Source organism: Triticum dicoccoides, chromosome 2B (assembly GCF_002162155.2).
Source record: "Triticum dicoccoides isolate Atlit2015 ecotype Zavitan chromosome 2B, WEW_v2.0, whole genome shotgun sequence".
Lineage (NCBI taxonomy): Eukaryota > Viridiplantae > Streptophyta > Magnoliopsida > Poales > Poaceae > Triticum > Triticum dicoccoides.
The window spans coordinates 482,369,923-482,386,741 of NC_041383.1; the positions used below are offsets into that span (position 1 = coordinate 482,369,923).

Consider the following 16,819-nt stretch of genomic DNA (forward strand, 5'->3'; position numbering starts at 1 on the left):
ATCGTTTCTTAAAGTTTGGGGTCGCGACACTTATGTCAAAAGGCTTCAACCCGATAAGATCGAACCCAAATTGAAGAAGTGCATCTTATAGGATACCCTAAGGAAACAATGGGGTGCACTTTCTATCACAAATCCGAAGGCAAGATCTTTGTTGCTAAGAATGGATCCTTTCTAGAGAAGGAGTTTCTCTCGAAAGAAGTGAGTGGGAGGAAAGTAGAACTTGATGAGGTAATTGTACCTTCTCTCGAATTGGAGAGTAGCACATCACAGAAAACCGTTCCCGTGATGCCTACACCAACTAGAGAGGAATCAAATGATAATGATCATGAAACTTCAGATCAAGTTTCTACCGAACCTCGTAGGTCGACCAGAGCACAATCCGCACCAAAGTGGTATAGTAATCCTGTCCTGGAAGTCATGTTACTAGACCAAGGCAAACCTACGAACTATGAAGAAGCTATGATGAGCCCAGATTTTGACAGATGGCTTGAGGCCATGAAATCTGAGATAGGATCCATGTATGAAAACAAAGTATGGACTTTGTTGGACTTGCCCGATGATCGGCAAGCCATAGAAAATAAATGGATCTTCAAGAAAAAAGACTAACGTTGATGGTAATGTTACTGTCTACAAAGCTCAACTTGTTGTGAAAGGTTTTCAACAAGTTCAAGGAGTTGACTACAATGAGACTAATAACCCATAGCGATGCTTAAGTCCGTCCGAATCATGTTAGCAATTGCCGCATTTTATGATTATGAAATCTGGCAAACGGGCGTCAAAACTGCATTCCTTAATGGATTTCTTAAAGAAGAGTTGTATATGATGCAATCAGAAGGTTTTGTCGATCCTAAAGGTGCTAACAAAGTGTGCAAGCTCCAGTGATTCATCGATGGACTCGTGCAAGCATCTCAGAGTTGGAGTATATGCTTTGATGAGGTGATCAAAGCATATGGTTTTATACAGTTTTATGGTGAAGCATGTATTTACAAAGAAAGTGAGTGGGAGCTCTGTAGTATTTCTGATAATATATGTGGATGACATATTATTGATTGGAAAGATATATAATTTCTAGATAGCATAAAATGATAATTGAATAAGAATTTTTCAAAGAAAGACCTCGGTGAAGCTGCTTACATATTAGGCATCAAGATCTATAGAGATAGATCAAGATGCTTGATAAGATTTTCAATGAGTGCATACCTTGACAAGATTTCGTAGGAGTTTAAAATGGATTAGTCACAGAAGGAGTTCTAGCATGTATTGTATGGTGTGAAGTTGAGTAAGACTCAAAACATGACCACAACAGAAGATAGAGAGAGAATGAAAGTCATTCCCTATGCCTCAACCATAGGTTCTATAAAGTATGCCATGTTGTGTACCAAACATGGTGTATGCCTTGCCGTGAGTTTGGCAAGAGGGTACAATAGTGATCCAGGAGTGGACCACTAGACAACAATCAAAATTATCCTTAGAGGACTACGGAAATGTTTCTCGATTATGGAGGTGATAAAGAGTTCATCTTAAAGAGTTATGTCGATACAAGCATTAAACAACAATCCGGATGACTCTGAGTCTCACTCTGGATACGTATTGAATGTGGGAGAAATTAGCTAGAGTAGCTCCATGAAGAGCATTGTAGACATAGATATTTGCAAAATACATATGGATCTGAATTTGAGCAGACTCGTTGACTAAACCTCTTTCACAAGCAAAATATGATCATACCTTAGTAATCTTTGGGTGTTAATCACATGGTGATGTGAACTAGATCATTGACTCTAGAAAACTCTTTGGGTGTTATTTACATGGCGATGTGAACTATGGGTGTTAATCACATGGTGACGTGAACTAGATTATTGACTCTAGTGCAAGTGGAAGACTGAAGGAAATATGCCCTAGAGGCAATAACAAAGTTGTTATTTTATATTTCCTTATTCATGATAAAGGTTTATTACTCATGCTAGAATTGTATTGATCGGAAACTTAAATACATGTGTGAATATATAAACAAATATCGTGTCCCTAGTAAGCCTCTACTAGACTAGCTCGTTGATCAAAGATGGTTATGGTTTCCTAACCATATACATGTGTTGTCATTTGATAACTAGCGGGGCTACCCGCGCATTTGCGCGGCTAGAATTTTTATTTGTATTTTTTTTTGCTTTGACACTTGACTTAATTTGGGCTTTTAAAATTATGATATAATATTCTATAACAAACATAAAGGACATTTGATGTCAAATGTTTTCCTTCGTCCGTGTTTGGTTTTTTCATTTCATGAAAATTATGTATGTTAGATTTACTATAAATCACTCACTAAAATTATGGGATAAAAGATTTAGCAGCATGAAAATTGCAGCCGAAGTGTAGGCCGGAAATCTCCCATAATATTATGAGACATGCAAATAGCGCGGCGGTTTTTCAACATCGATAGGAGCCATTTCACAGGTGATTTAAAATCATGCTCTAAATATTGTTATTGTAGTTGCTAGTTTATTTCAGAGGTGTGTAAGTATTTATTTTTGTTATAGAACAAATAAAACGGAACATGCATATATCTAAAGTTGTGTTTCATTCGTACTTAGCTTATAGATTGTACACTCTAAAAAAAGCTCCTTTTTTAGATGTAATCCGAGCTTTATTAACGGTCAAAAGTCACAGTTTGTGAAATACATCTCGGATCATGAGATTGACCTAGCCACACATGCCTTCTTGGGTCTGAAGAATGTGCATGTTTCGCTAAGCTATGGGCTTACAAAAAAGCTCCTAGATTCTGGACCAAAATATGAATTGCACTTTCACTGTGCTAGTATTATTTACCCCGCTAGACATTTTGAAGCCTGAATATTGTAAATGGGCCAACCAAGCGGGTTTATCAGTGCAGCCCTTTAGCACCAGCGCATTTTTCTCTCTTATAAAAAAAGGCAGCACCAGTGGATGCACTATCGCTCGCTGCTGGCAGAGTCATACCGCTGCCAACCATATCCTGAGCCAACCATATCTTGCAGTGCAGACCCTTTTTCCAAGCGGTTCAGCGGAGCATGCATAGGTATGGAAATCCCTCATCTTGCCTCCATTTCGCATGCGCTAAATTTCGTCTCAGGTAAGAAATTGATGAGTAGAATCTCCATGCGACAACCACGCTCAAGAGTTAGTAAAGAAGAGATTAAAATCTCCATGCTGCAGCCACTTTTTCATAGAGCTAGAGATTGGGATTTGGGGACTATTATTAGAGGGATTAAATTTGAGGATCACGTCTTCTGAAAATCTGTACTATGAGAGAGGTGAGGGTAGATTCAATAAATTTTAAAATCCTTTTCAAGTGGAATCAATGGATGATTACATGGTACAGGCTATCCATTATCCATTGCTAATCGCTAAAAATATATAAACATGATCTGATCTGTATTATTTGCTCTCAACATTTTCTCAAGTTATGAAAATTTTAATGTAGAAAAAATCTTTATAAATACTCCCTCTGTCCCAAAATATAAAAACGTTTTTAACACTACACTGGTGTCAAAAATGTTCTTATATTATGGGACGAAGGGAGTACTAAAGATTAATTTCATGGTTACAGACTTGATAATGGAAAATGGAATATTTGGTTGAAAGATTAAAGATACATATATGTTGGTACATACACGTACATTTTGTTGGTTGAGTCCTCTTTCATTTTGTTAGTACACGTACATTTTGTTGGTTGAGTAGGCTACGCATCAGATTTGATCGAGTAAGCCGCCGCCGCCTCTTGAGCTCCCTCCTCCACCAACGGGCTGGGATCCCTCGTGCACCACCAATCCGGGCTCCCTAGCCGGCGCTCCTCCACGCCCACGCCGGGGGACATGCCGCCCGCCGCCATTCAAGCTCCCTCGCCGGTGCTCCTCCATGCCCACGCCGGGGGACACGCCGTCCGCCACCTATCGAGAGGAAGAAGGGGAGAGTAGAGCACCTGCGCTGCGAGCCGCAACGGGCACTGCGTTTCTCCATCTCTGTCCCCTCAAATGGCGGCACCGCTCCCAATCTTTCCGGCGCGCATGTTTGCCCTTCAACTCTGCTGCCTTAGTCTAGGACCTAGTTTCAGCAAGCTATTCGTCTGACCCAAATACATTTTGTGTGCACTTAGTTCTAGAAATTTGACCAATATTAATGCTATGCACCCAGAGAAAATATTAATTTTGGTCGGATTGGTTGAGTGTTAGTAAAAAAAATGAACCATTGGTTGAGGGTTAGTAATAAGTAAAATCAATTAAGCTCTTGGTCTATGAGTTACCATGGTACACTTGTTCATGATAAAATAATATATGCCCTGGAGAATAGCTCAATCCATCTTTAGGACATTTTAATTCAAAAGGGACTGAATGTATTGAGCATTTTTTCAGCCTCTTCATCAAAAAAAGTGCAACTTGTAGTACCAGTTTAATCACTAATTTGGAGTCAAATGCAGTCCCTAGAATCACATTTAATTAGTCCAACACAAAAAAAGAGTAGGCAAATGTCTTTTCTTAGAGAGACAAATACAGGAGATACGGGGAATTGGAAACTATTCGTGAGAGAGATTTGATTATTAGAGTGTGAGAGATTCGTAATGCCTATTTGGGTGTAACTAATTGGTGAACTTTCTCTAGAACGATAAAAGATTTGAATTTGGATATTATTCGTTAATAGAATTTTATTGTTGTGGATCGTGGCTTTGTAGGTGGAATCCATTGGCGATTTCATTATTCCTTCTGCTGCGATATTTGTCGTGTTAAAAATATTGAAGGATAAATAACTAATTAAAAAATTAATATTTTGTGGAAAGATCAAACATATATATCCATGGATTAATAACTTTTTTAAATATTAAGACGTCGACCAAGTACATGTGTTGTTGATAATGTATGGTAAGGTCGTCTGTGACTATATAATCATACATGAATTGTCTAGGGAGAATTATAGGTTTCTAGACTTGATCAACTGCACAGTCAATTAAAATATCTCTTTGTAAACAATATTCTTTGCAACATCTTCAGTTGGACATTCTTCGTCATCGATCAGCACCTTCAGTCCTTCCTTGTTTGTCACTCTTGATAGTGCCACATATAGTTGTCCATGGCAGAACACTTGCTTAGGCAAATATATGCCTACCGTGTTTAAGGACCGACCTTGGCTCTTGTTTATCATCATTGCGAAGCAGACTGATAATGAATGTTGCCTTCTTTTCAGCACAAATGGCCATTTTGAGTCGTTTGGTGACATGATGATTCGAGGTATGTATACCTTATCGCCGACGTGTGTTCCTGTGATTATTTGTGTCTCGATGTATTTGTTTTCAAGTTGTGTAATTGTCATTCTTGTACCATTGCATAAACATGCTGCTTGGTTGATGTTGCGTAGGAGCATTACCGGCAAACCCACCTTCAGTTTTAACTTATGGTCTGGGATTCCTGGGGACGTGAAGGTGTTGAGGAACTCAGTAGGCTGCATGTTCATCATGATGTTCGTGTTTGTCGTGGCCTTGCACACTGTGTCCAGGCTTAGGTATGTCACCTCTTCACCTTGTATTTGGGTCATTTATTTTCTTGACTGTATCATTTCTTGGACATAGTATTGCTCTTTCTTCTAGGTAATCCCGCTCATGGTATTTTTGCAGCAAGTTTGAGTATATGCTTTTGACGATTTGTTCTTTACGATTTTCTCCTTTCTCTAGCAGTAGGTCCTTTGGTATTTTTATCCAATCCTCTCCTTCATCTGATGTTGTTTTCCCATCGCCAATCTGTAGTATCCACCCTACAAATTCAGCGACTTTTTGCTTTTGTATTGGATCATCTGACAAACACTTCAGCCGCATGTTTTGTGTTAACTCAAATATTTCAAAGTGTTTCCACAGATATGACCTTTTGATTGAAGCATTAACTATCTGCTCTCTCCTTCCTTTGGTTATAACTGGCAGGATTTGTCTGAAGTCGCCTCCTAGTATAACTGTCATTCCACCAAATGGCTTTTCATCGCTGTTTTCATTAGTGAATCTGAGAATATCTCTAAGGCTTTTGTCTAGTGCCTCAAAGCAGTGTTTGTTTGCCATAGGAGCTTCGTCCCATAATATAAGTGAGGTCTTCTTTAGCAGTTCAGGCAAATGCGAGCCTTGTTTTATTTCACACGTTGATTCTTCAATGATATTAAGTGGAATACGGAACCTTTAGTGTGCTGTTCTTCCACCTTGGAGAAGCAACGCTGCAATGCCACATGATGCTACCGCAAACACTATCTTCCCCTCTGATCTTAGCTTTGTCGTTATTGCTTTCCATAGATAGGTTTTTCCTGTGCCACCATAGCCTTCGACAAATATCTGCTTTCCTAGCTCTTTGTCGACTGACTCCATTATTGCATCATAGGCTTTTTTCTGTTCTTGGTTAAGATTGTTTAGTATCATTTTGTGTTCATCCTTGAGTTTGTCCATGTCATAGTTGACATATTCATTTATTAGTCTGTTCCCAAGTTCGTCTAGCTCTGTGGCATTTGGTAGTTCTATGTCTGGATAGTCCTTTAGTGACTTTCCTACTTGCCTCATCAGTTTTTCTATCTCAATTAGACCATACGCTTTCTTCTGCGTGTTGGTGAGCTGAAGTGCTGGAAAGTTTAGAATAGTCCTTCTTTTGTATTGCATATCTTCATATAGCGCCTCCCATGTGGAATCCCACAATACCTTTGGGTTTGTGACTTCGCAATGGGACAATATGGTGGTGAATAACTGACGCAGTTGTGTTCCGGATGCCCAACTTGATGCTTCATTGATACAGTCAATCCACTTAGTGTCATCATCGAGAAATCTGAGGGCTTGGCATGCTGATTTGTATGTTGGGTGAGTGACTCCATCAATGGTCCTAATATCCTCAAATGATGTGCATCCTTTCTTGGTGTTTAGAAGCATCCTCATATGATATTTCTCGCCACTTGCGGGATGTGCATAGTAGATTCTTCCAATTGCATAGTCCCTTTTTCGCTCCTGCCAACATTTTGTTTCACTTTTCCATACAAACTTTGTAGGGAATTCTGCGTAAGTCAATTCTTTTCCTAGCTCGTATATTTTATTTGCCTCCATCCACTGAGTGAACTTGGTAATTTTAGATACTTCTCTTGTTACTATCTTTTCAAGATCAGTGGAGTCTGGAAAAATGACTTGTTGCTCATTTTCAAGATGGAAAGGTAGCCTCTCAACTGCTGGATCACGATACTGAAGATCAAACTGAAATATCCTCCAGCATGCTTCTGATGTTGATATGTATCTCATCTCTAGGTATTTCTTGATCTCGTCAGTTTCGTTTGCCGCACCCCTTTCCTTCAGCAAGGCTGTGACATGGTCGTCGTCTTTATGGATATACTTAAATAGGTACTTGATTGATCTGGACCTATTGCACCACTCGACGTTTATATGAGCTTGAAATTTGACCAGCAGATTCCGGTTGTATGGCACAACAAATCTGTTGTCGAGCATCACCCCACCCATTTTGATCTGCCTTCCGTCATCCCTCCTTTTATATACTGGAAATCCATCCTCGTCAATGGTAGTACTGGCATTGTATCTTTTTGGGAAATGCTTGGTGCATCTATGGTCCAGCATGCATGGTGAGTTTTTCTTAGCCTCTCCGCACGGGCCATGCATCATGAAGTTCTCAACAGCTTAAAATGCCTCCGGATCCCCATCCTTGTTTGGGATCTCAGCGCTTATTATTTTGTCGATTTGCAATGGTTCTGGGTACTTTTCTTTGTCCTTCAAAAATATTAGTATGTGGGCATGAGGGAGTCCTCTCTTCTGGAATTCTATTGTGTAGATGACTACAGTTGATTAATAGTTTGTCAGATTTAGCTAAAGTTGGAATGCATGTTACTAAAGAGCTAGAATTTGACAGAGTATAAGATGATGCATGTTACTAAAGAGCAAGTCTGACGGACTATAAGATGATGCATGAAAGAGTAAAGATTGATAGTCAATGGGACTTACTTGCAACTGTTTCTCCAAAGTATTTCTTTTCTTTTATGTCTCTCATTAGCTCCTTTGGTTTGATCATAAATACTCTATCCACAATATCTGGCCGATCAGCTGGTTTTTGGCCACCACCCGCTTCATCTAGCATGTATTGGATCTCAGGCCACTTTGCATTGCATGTGAATGTTATAAATAGGTCTGGGTATCCAGCCCAACGACATATAGCAAAGGCATCTTGCAGATATTGTGCCTTGTTTCTTCTACCACCTGTAAAAGATGAAGGCAAAATTATCCTCTTTCCAACTTGCTCTGTTCTTGTGTCCCCTCGCTCAATCGCATCCTGCAATCCATTGTAATGTTCAGTTTGTAGCTTTCCTTGATTGTGTCGGATCCAATTTAGTCTATTTTGCTCGATACATGTGTATACATCCACCCAAAATTGCAGCGACAGATGCCCAGACTTAAGCAGTAACATTCCTTGATCAGGACGTTGCTGTAGGTAGAATGCATAGTAGTCCAACAACGTTACGTATTTCCTGCTATTTGTAGCTCCCTTTGTTTTCTTGTAGGGTATCTCAAGTTTAAAACCATCTTCTCCGTATGGAAACAACAACGGATATTGCATGGACATGAATTTCGGGTGGATCTCTGTTATCCTTTGCGGCTCCATATTTTTGTACTCAACAACAATGTCACGTCCTTCACTCTCTCCAGTTGGATCTCTTACTACCAATGCTGCAACTTCAGATGCAGATGGAAGGTTGCGTGTTCCGTTCCTTTTGCCTAGTATCCGAAGTGTGTAATCATGGTAGTCTCCTTCTTGGAATCTATCTCTTGCCATTCTGAATGTTTTTGTGAGGATGTTGTTGTCGTCAAGCATTATTTTCAGTTTTTTGACAATGTTGGGGTCCACTGTTGATTTATTAGCATTGCATCTTGACGCACTTATCCTGTTTTCCACCTCATTTTCGGTATTATAGATGTATAACTGTGCGAACCGAGGTTTGTCTGTACCTTGAGGAAAAAGAGTTCCGATATGGTGGTAGTTCTGTCCATGCAAACGAAAAACATAAGGTCCTTTGCGAGTATTTATTTCCTTGTCCACAACTCCTCCCATCGATGTGAATGAGAACATTGAGTTGTATAACCTTATATTTTCTTTGAAGTTTACCGAATCCTGCCCTTCACTTCTTAGGAGGTTTCTGAGGTATGGTGGAGGTTCTCTTAGTGGCGGCAGATTGATTTTCCCCTATTTGCAGCATATTCCAAAAGAGGGTGTTGTGGTTCCTTTGTTTGAATTTAATCTTTCCTCACACCATAGCAATGCTTTGCATATTGGCATTTGTATGTTGGCCTTCCGAAGTTCCATGGCTTGCTATTAACACTTGTCGAGGTTCTGGTTCTGTTGTTGTCTCCAACATTGACTCTAATGTTGTTTCTGTTGGTATCGCTTCTTGCGCGCTTCAATTCCTTATCGTCTTTAGCATTAGCCTTTCTGAATTGTTTAGGATCCTCTGTGTTTGTGTTTGTGTTTCTTCTTCCCTCTCCAGTCCTTGTCCGCTTTGTACTCCTTGAGTTTAGAGGTTGTTCTTTCTTTCTTTTTGTATGGTGAGCTGCTGGAGCTGACATATGTTGGACTCTCATCTCTGTAAATGTGATTTCGTCAATGCGTATAGAGTTTTCTTAACATAGTATCATGTAATATGATTTATGTTGTACTTAATGATGTTTTGTTGTTGCAGATATGCAAGTGCATTTGGAGATATAAGGGACTACTAATGGAGATGTCACATACAGTACAGCTGGAGATCAATGTTATTTACTTGGAAGGGCACTATAAATAAAAAATTGTTCAACCATGTTGCTCTTTTTGTAGCTTTCACATCACTATCATGGTAGTATCAGGATGCATGAAAAAAGTGATTTATAGTTCAGTATCAGAAGAGTTTTGAGATAGAATATTAGAAGCAAGGTTGAGATGAGATCAAAATGCAGGGAAAAACTTGAAGAATTGCATGTGGATATTACCCAAGGTTGATGGTGCCGATGCCGTGTCTTCAGTTTGTTGGGCGTTTCTTTGTGCCTTCGATCGTTTCAGCATCGCGGGCGTATATTGGATGCAAGTTGCTGGAGTTGTTGCCATGCCTTCAATTTGTTGGCCGTCTCGTGCGTTTGATTGTCCTGACATCTTGAATAAGGATCTATTGAGAAAGTGCATCATGGGTCATTTAGAAATGTTTGTCTTGTAAAAATATAGTTGAAATTATGTGATATAAGCAGAAGGGATGAGTGTGTGACCATACCTCTTGTTTGTTTTCTGAGACTGATCTAGCAATTTGTATCTTCACGTAGGGATTTGTATTGTTTAAATTACCTGAGAGCAAAGGTTCTATGAGAATATGTTAGCTTGTAATAAGGATGTCAAAATAATGTGCTTATTAAAAGAGGAAAATACATAATACCCTGAAGCCTTTGCCTGTTTAGTAGTCTGATGAGTTGCTTCAAATTCGAGAAGACGCATCAGTCGGCGATGAGGCTTATTGTGCTAGTACGACGTGATGTGATGCACTTTATATAATGATATGGTTAGATGTTTTCCTAGGGTGTACGATTAGGAATCATGTAGTGAGTCGAAATCGGACTGTACAATACGGATTGTTTTTAAAGGAAATTTTTGATTGGCGGGCTATCCCAATTTGGGCTTGGCTGTCAGAAAGCGGTCTAGACTTCAAATAAAAAACAGTGATAAATAAACTATATTTTATCCGCACTTCAACTCCCCTGCTGCAGTGCTGTGAAAAAAAAAGAAATCACCCCCTTCACCGCTTATTATCTTCTCATCCGGCCAAAGATCCAATCCCTCCAATGCCCCCTCAGACTTCATACCAATGTACTGTTCCTCTTCCACACGGAGCAAATCGCTTCAGATTAGCTTCCGGCGACCTGCTGGGCTACGATTCTCATTGGATCCGCTCAATATCTTGCGCCAAGGAGGGCACGCGGTGGCGCTGTCGCACAGAGATGCCGGCACAGGCGAGTTGCCGCGAGGTCAGCCATGTAGCCGTCGACCTGCGTGGATTAGCGCGGCGTGACAAACACTAAGGAGTGGAAGCTGGGTGCATTAGTGCCGCAAGTAGCAACGCAGGTTTGGCCTTCAACTTTTTTTTAGAATCGTTTGGCCTTCAACTATGTTGCCTAGTCTAGGACCTATTTCAGCTAGGTATGCGTCTGGCCCAAATACATTTTGTGTGAAAAAATAATTTTGGTCGGATTGGTTGAGGGTTAGTGAGAAAAATAAATTGAGCTTTTGGTCTGCGAGTAACCATCATACGCTTGTTCCTGATAGTATATACGCCCTGGAGAAAAGCACAATCCATCTTTTGTTCGCTTTAAATTTCATTGTGGCATCCCATGGATCATTTCGCAGTAAAGATATGATTTTGATTATTTTATTTTGTTCATAGTATTCAAATGGAGTTCCAACTCAATCTTTTCATATATTGTTGAGCATTTGTTCTCATATATTCTAGGCCAAATATATACAAATATTGTTTTATCAAACGTAGGCACATCAGAGCTTACTTTTGAATCATTTAAAAACAAAATGCATATTGTTCATACATATTGACCATAGATAAGAACACGCTAAATATTTCCATTTTCCGATACATTAAAATAATGAATATGTTGTATTTGCAAAGTTCACTAAGTAAACAACTTTTACTCCTTTGTTATCAGGATATACTCAGGCTTATTTCTGTGGATAAACTATTGTCCCAAAAAATTTGTGGAAAAGGTCCTTCCTCTCTTAGGTCTTGTTTGGCATACTTGATCTTCTAGTTGACGACTTGAGTCCTCCAATTCAGTACCTTTGGTCTTGATATTGTTTGACTTTTTAGTCAAACTTCGTGTCATCCTTGTGGTTGTGTTGATGATACTTTTATCTTCCGCGTTATGAACATCTGAGCCTTCATGTTCAACTTTTTTCTTTTTGCTTTTTCCATGAACACTTCTGGTACTTTTGGGCACTGCTTTTTCTGTTTTTTTAGATCTACTATTTTCATTTTCTTCATGTTCTGAGTCTGATAATACAACGGATCTTCGCCTCCTTTTCTGATGTACTGTACTTCCATTGCTTTTATCTTCTGGCTCCTCTTTCACAGGGACCAACTCACATATGTTTTTGCTAAGTTCACACTTGCTAATCTGTACCTGCAAAAATCACATAAATGGATGATTAAGAGATGAATTATGTAAATAAAAGTTTGTAGGGTGAAGTAGTCAATCACCTTTTTAACTGGCTCATTCAGTTTCTTTGTTTCTTGTTTTAACATGTTGTCCACTTCATCATCCATCAAATCCTGTTGAGCACAATGGATCAAGAATTGTAAATGCCTGCTTCAATAGTTCCATATAAAAGAGTATAATACTTGGTGTTTAAATAGATTTGGTAGTTTAATAGAACATTACCTCTTCAGCTTTATCCTCTAAGTATCGCTTCTCAAGCTTCTCATCAGGCACAAATATTTTCTTCATTGCATAGTTCTGCATGCCTAGAGTGAGGTTCTTATTGTTGAGTTTGAATCGAAAGATAAGTCTTCGTCCACATAATTCTTGTATAATTTTTGGGACTTCTTCAGATTTTCCATCTAAGGAATCCAACAGGAATGAGACTGATGTATTGAGCATTCTTTCAGCCTCTTCATCAAATAAAGTGCAATTTGTAGTAGCACTATGATCACTAATTTGAAGCCGAATATGATACCTAGAATCACATTTCGTTAGTGTAACGCAAATGTGATAGTACATAATGGTGGTCAAATCAAGAGAATATGCTTACCTTGGTGTTAAACCTTCTGGATACGTATCACAGTTCTTGCAGTAATAATTATGTGATTCTTTCATAGCAATTCTGTTGCAAACATCGCATGACATGTACCACCATTGAATATTTTCTTGTAACCGATCAATTGTAGCTATTGTTGTGAACACAAAGTCCTGAAAGTTGATGAAGAAAATATAGCTCTTTAGATAATATGCAGTCACTCATACAAATATGTCAAATATATCTGTAGGTATTGGAGGCTTCTATAATATCGTATCTTAGAAGAGTTCTGATTCATTACCTCATCTGTTGGGTTGTCGTGCCTAATTCCAGTAAGTTCTTTTAAGGTTATCCTTCTGTAAAACATTTGATCTTCCAGTGTCCCTTGAGTACTTTTATATATATCCATCATTTTTGGTAAAGTTTCTTCGGTGGAGTGGCTACAAATAAAAGTTAGTAAATGAAGATATATTATGAACTTCTATATGACCAGAACCTGCAAATTGTGCTTAATACCTGCCACGAAGTTCCCAGGTCTCAGGTATATCAAGATTGGTATATAATCTTGTGGCGCTAGTTGACTTTAGGCACAAACTTATTTAATGAACAATAAATCTGTTAGATTTATTATTTTGGTATGAAAAAAGACATGTATACATATTCAACTTACCGTAAATGTTTGCACCATTGTTGAGGTAACAATAATAATTGTTTGATTGCCAATTACATCCTCACTTAAATGATGAGCTAATCTTCCCCATAATGATACTCTGATTCTATCGCCCCTGAATAATTCATTCCAAAGCAATTAATGATAATAATAATATAAGTGGAAGAAAACAGTCTCTACCCTTAGTGAAAAGTTGACGCATGGATATACACTTACTCTGGCATTAGAATTTCAATCTCACGTATATCTGAAGGTGTTTTCTTCTTTGTTATCCTTGATACTATTGGCTTAATCTTGGTAAGTAACATAATGACATCTGCAAATTAGAAGATTAAAGACTTAAAAAATTAGAAAGTTATTCATTTGTAGTCTATTAACACAAATACTAACAAATGACTTCAAATTTAAATTGACCACTTGGAAGTAAGAATATGACTATCAACATACCTGAGCATTGTTTGTCTTTTTCTAGCCGTTCATGTAGGGTATCTTTGCTAGCAAACTCAAAGTATTAATCTGGAAAATTATCTGATGAACCTTCCATCTCCTTTAATTTTGTATTGCATGAAAAAATAATTTTAATTTCATTGCTAACTGGCCGATATTTTGTCGAATCTACAACTTTAAAATTGCTAACAACATATATAGAACCCTTGTTGATCTTTGCTCTGTAAGTGTCAATTGGATTCTTCCAGATAGTAGCATGAACTGTATGGCCCTTCAAAATTTAATGAAAGAAAAATATTAGTAGTAATTTTAACAATAAAACAATCCCATTGTTAATTATGTGAAGAAAATACCTGCTCATCCATCAAGATCATATCGATGCTCATAAGTTCATCAATCGAAGGATTGATCGAGTCCCACATTCTCATTACTTTGGCTTTAATATTCCATGTTTGCCCCCTTGTGGTTAACTCACTCAACTTCGTGTACGCCATAGAGATTTTGCCTTCAAAACAGTTTTAAAAGAAGTGGTTCATATGATATAATGCAATAATGAAATTTGGTTAGAAATAAGTGTTCTCACTAATGGTTAATGAACAGGAAACCATGGTGTTCATAAGGAGGTTGCAAAGACATGCAGGGATGGGAAGACGTAAATATACCTCAAGATTTCAGCTATATATTACCCAAAGTTGATGTTTCTGTCGTTTCTTCTTCCGTCCTTCGATTTGCTGGGTGTCCTGCCGTATGTCGCCCCTTCGATTTGTGTCGCGTGAACTGGCTGGTGTAACCGATCGTTCTTGGCGTGTGTTGATATGTTGTTGTGTTGAACTCCCTTCAATCTTGGTAAACATGGTGTAGGGTGTTCTGGCATCTGCTAATCCATGGGTGTTCTGGGGTGTTTGCCCCAACCTTTATATTAGTCCAAAGGAGTTTGAATTGTGTACGTATAACTATCCGTTGTAAATTATTCTGTGTAATAGTATACGACTGTGTCCTTGTGCCTAGCCTAATATCAATCCGTTTCGGAGTCCTTCACGTGCAAGAGTGTACGTCTGTGTGCACTTGCCTAATATTACATGCAATAGTATACGATCTGTTTGTTTCAGTTTCCTTCATCTATCGTTTTAAGTATATAATAGATGGGATCAAATCATTAGGAGAATGATGTGATGGACAAGGCCCATCCGTTAGCTTAGCATATTGATCGTTCAGTTTATTGCTATTGCTTTCTTCATGTCAAATATATATTCCTTCGACTATGAGATTATGCAACTCCCGGATACCGGAGGAATACCTTGTGTGCTATTAGATGTCACAACGTAACCGGGTGATCATAAAGATGCTCTACAGGTATCTCCGAAGGTGTTTGTTGAGTTGGCATAGGTCGAGATTAGGATTTGTCACTCCGAGTATCGGAGAGTATCTCCGGCCCCTCTCGGTAATACACATCATAAGCTTGCAATCAAATGACTAAGGAGTTAGTTATGAGGTGATGTTTTACAAAATGAGTAAAGAGACTTGCCAGTAACAAGATTGAACTAGGTTTGAAGATACCAACGATCGAATCTTGGGCCAGTAACATATCGATGGACAAAGGAAATTACGTATGTTATCATAACGGTTTAACCGATAAAGATCTTCGTAGAATATGTAGGAACCAATATGGGAATCCAGGTTCCGCTATTGTTTAATGACCGGAGAGGTGTCTCGGTCATGTCTACATAGTTCTCAAACCCATATGGTCCGCATGCTTAACGTTTGTTGATGATATAGTGTTATATGAGTTATATGATTTGGTGACCGAATGTTGTTCGGAGTCCCGGATGAGATCACATACATGACAAGGAGTCTCGACATGTTCGAGAGGTAAAGATTGATATATAGGATGATGGTATTCGGATACCGGAATAGTTTTGGAGTGCACCTGGTAGTCATCGGGTCACCGGAAGGGGTTCCGGACACCCCCGGTAAGTGTATGTGCTTAATGGGCCGAAGAAGGGGACATACCTGTTGGGGAACGTTGCAGAAAATTAATTTTTTTCCTACGGTTTCACCAAGATCCATCTATGAGTTCATCTAAGCAACGAGTCAAGGGAGTGAGTTTGCATCTACATACCACTTGTAGATCGCGTGCGGAAGCGTTCGAGGGAGCGGTGATGATGGAGTCGTACTCGATGTGATTCAGATCACCGATGACCAAGTGCTGAACGGACAGCACCTCCGCGTTCAACACACGTACGGTACGGACGACGTCTCCTCCGTCTTGATCCAGCAAGGAGGAAGGAGAGGTTGAGGAAGACAGCTCCACCGGCAGCACGACGGCGTGGTGTTGGTGGAGAAGCAGTACTCCGGCAGGGCTTCGCCAAGCTCGTGACGGAGGAGGAGAGGTGTTGGGGAGGGGAGGGGCTGCGCCTTGGCTTGTCCATTCAGCCCTCCCCTCACCCCTCTATTTATAGGGGAAGGAGCAAGGGGGGCCGACCCCTCTAGATGGGATCTAGAGGGGGGGCGGCGGCCAGGGAGGGGGGACTTGCCCCCAAGCAAAGGGGGCGCCCCCTCTAGGGTTCCCCCCCCCCCAACCCTAGGTGCATGGGCCCAAGGGGGGGGCGCCCAGCCCTCCAGGGGCTGGCTCCTGCCCCACGCAGCCCATGTGGCCCCCGGGAGGGGTGGCCCCTCCCGGTGGACCCCCGAAACCCTTCCGATGGCCCCGGTACAATACCGATATGCCCCCGAAACCTTCCGGTGTCCGTATGGCAACTTCCCATATATAAATCTTTACCTCCGGACCATTCCGGAACTCCTCGTGACGTCCGGGATCTCATCCGGGACTCCGAACAACATTCAGTAATCACATACAAGTCTTCCTAATAACCCTAGCGTCACCGAACCTTAAGTGTGTAGACCCTAC

General features: G+C 39.9%; 2 long non-coding RNA genes across 2 annotated transcripts; both read left to right on the forward strand.

The window, feature by feature from the left end:
- Positions 1 to 2,947: 2,947 nt before the first annotated feature.
- LOC119364360 lies at positions 2,948 to 10,271 on the forward strand. Its single transcript, XR_005174859.1, has 4 exons — positions 2,948 to 3,049; positions 5,209 to 5,252; positions 5,380 to 5,523; positions 9,712 to 10,271. It is a non-coding gene; the product is annotated as an uncharacterized LOC119364360 (long non-coding RNA).
- Positions 10,272 to 10,779: 508 nt separating this feature from the next.
- LOC119367860 lies at positions 10,780 to 14,918 on the forward strand. Its single transcript, XR_005176456.1, has 3 exons — positions 10,780 to 11,114; positions 13,045 to 13,126; positions 14,512 to 14,918. It is a non-coding gene; the product is annotated as an uncharacterized LOC119367860 (long non-coding RNA).
- The last annotated feature ends 1,901 nt before the right edge of the window (positions 14,919 to 16,819 follow it).